Source organism: Babylonia areolata, chromosome 11, assembly GCF_041734735.1.
Source record: "Babylonia areolata isolate BAREFJ2019XMU chromosome 11, ASM4173473v1, whole genome shotgun sequence".
In the NCBI taxonomy this organism is placed as follows: domain Eukaryota; kingdom Metazoa; phylum Mollusca; class Gastropoda; order Neogastropoda; family Buccinidae; genus Babylonia; species Babylonia areolata.
This window is the reverse complement of record NC_134886.1, coordinates 18,541,239-18,543,062: the sequence shown is the minus strand read 5'-3', so window position 1 is coordinate 18,543,062 and position 1,824 is coordinate 18,541,239. Positions and strand designations below refer to the sequence as shown.

At 35.5% G+C, this 1,824-nt stretch overlaps 1 long non-coding RNA gene across 1 annotated transcript in view; it reads left to right on the top strand.

The window, feature by feature from the left end:
* LOC143287314 (uncharacterized) overlaps positions 1-1,265 on the top strand; it is a 3,626-nt gene extending 2,361 nt beyond the window's left edge. Inside the window, exon 3 of the long non-coding RNA XR_013055940.1 lies at positions 738-1,265. This is a non-coding gene — a long non-coding RNA (uncharacterized LOC143287314). The remainder of the gene's footprint in view (positions 1-737) is intronic.
* Positions 1,266-1,824: the final 559 nt, after the last annotated feature.

Below are 1,824 nucleotides of genomic sequence, written 5' to 3'. Positions count from 1 at the left end.
ACTTTGGACACTTGTGCATGTTGTTTGCACAAAACAGTGCGTTGCTGTGTTGGCATGCACTTTTTCTGAAATAGATGCCTTGATCAGGAAATTTGGGATTGTTGAAAAAACTTGCTTCACATATATGATGTAGATCTATAGCTCTTTCTCGTGAGATGGTCCATTCTAATTTGAAGAGGGTTTTTGGTGTGGAGGGTATACTGCCTTGTACTGGTGTTGTAGGCATGGAATTATGGTTAAACAGCAGACAGTGAAATGTCAATAAAATTGTAGCATAAGAAGAAGACCAGATTTAAATGCTTAAACATAATCCATTGTTTTACTTTTTTTCTTTAAATTGCAAACTATTCAGTAAACATTAGTGCTAATATATTGTGTTTTACAAAGTGAGCTTCACATTGGTTTGTATATGACATTCTGACAAATGAATACATGAATAAACTTGATATGTTACTACCCCATGGAACTGATACCTTGTCATGGTGGGGTAGCTTGAGTGCTTCAGTGACCTGTCGAGCTATGTCATTTGATGTGTCACATGCCTGGTAGGGCCTCCCATGCTGGACAGGTTGTGGGTATTTGTTCCACAAACTATACCAGCTGGCATGATGCACGCATTTTTGGGTTTCCCTTGCTGAAAAGGTTGTATAGTAGAAGCCCGACAAAATTCAGTTGCAAACACATGTCTTTGCATATTTATCTCTTATGACTGACAATTCGTCGTCCTTCTGTTTCAGGAAATGGACATCAGCTAGGACAGGAACAACAGAATCTTCTGTGAGAAAACCTGTATGCTTTTGATCTAAATAAACACAATACAATACAACATCATAAGCCTCTGTTGCTTGATCAGTGGATGTTTGGTTTGTTGAAGGTGCTGTTTGTGTGCTCCTGTGGGGATGTCAGGGACTCTTTCCATTAAAATACTATGCCCACCCTCTGGAAACCCTCTCCTGAAAATTTATCATTTTATATGTCACTTTTCCTTTTCTATCATTTATTACTTCAGCCATGCTATTCATTCCCATCCATTTTTTTCAAGATAGCCATGATTATTTATTTTTCTGGACTTCATAATTGTGCATTCTTGCAAAGCTGTATTCAAATTTGGACCTAGGATATACGAGTTGCCTGCTGGCATTTTTTTTTTGTTTTCTATGCCTGTTATGTACAATTTGCGTATTATGTATAATTATGTCAATGTTCAGGTTTGATTGGTTTATCGATAGATTAATGGAAAGGCCAATTTGATGCATGTAGTTATATGTGCATGCATACGACTATTCATGCACACACACACACACACACACACACACACACACACACACAAAATCCCTCCCCCCACACCCCCTTTTTTTTTATATATACAAGATCAAGATCAATATTATATGACACACAGTCACACACAAATTGTTGTTGTTTTTTAATGGCTAACTCATGTTCAAGATTTTAAATCCCAAAACTAAGTTCATGGCAGAAACTATATTACATATTTAATTCAGCATTTTTATGAATGAGAAGTAGCCAAAATGAAAACCATCACTGTGGTGATTGATATTCAGTGTCCCAACACATTTACCACTCTGAATAAAGTCCACAACTTGCTGCAACACAAGCAGCCATTACTTACATCTAACCGAAGTCATGCTTACCAAAAATAAACAACAAAAATCAATAATAATAATGATATTAAAATAAGATAAATGAAGATATCTTATTTTAATATCTAACCAAAGTCACACCTACCAAAAAAAAAAGATAATGATATTAAGATAAATAAATGAAAACAAGAACATCACTACAGTTAAAGCATTTCAGCTAAAA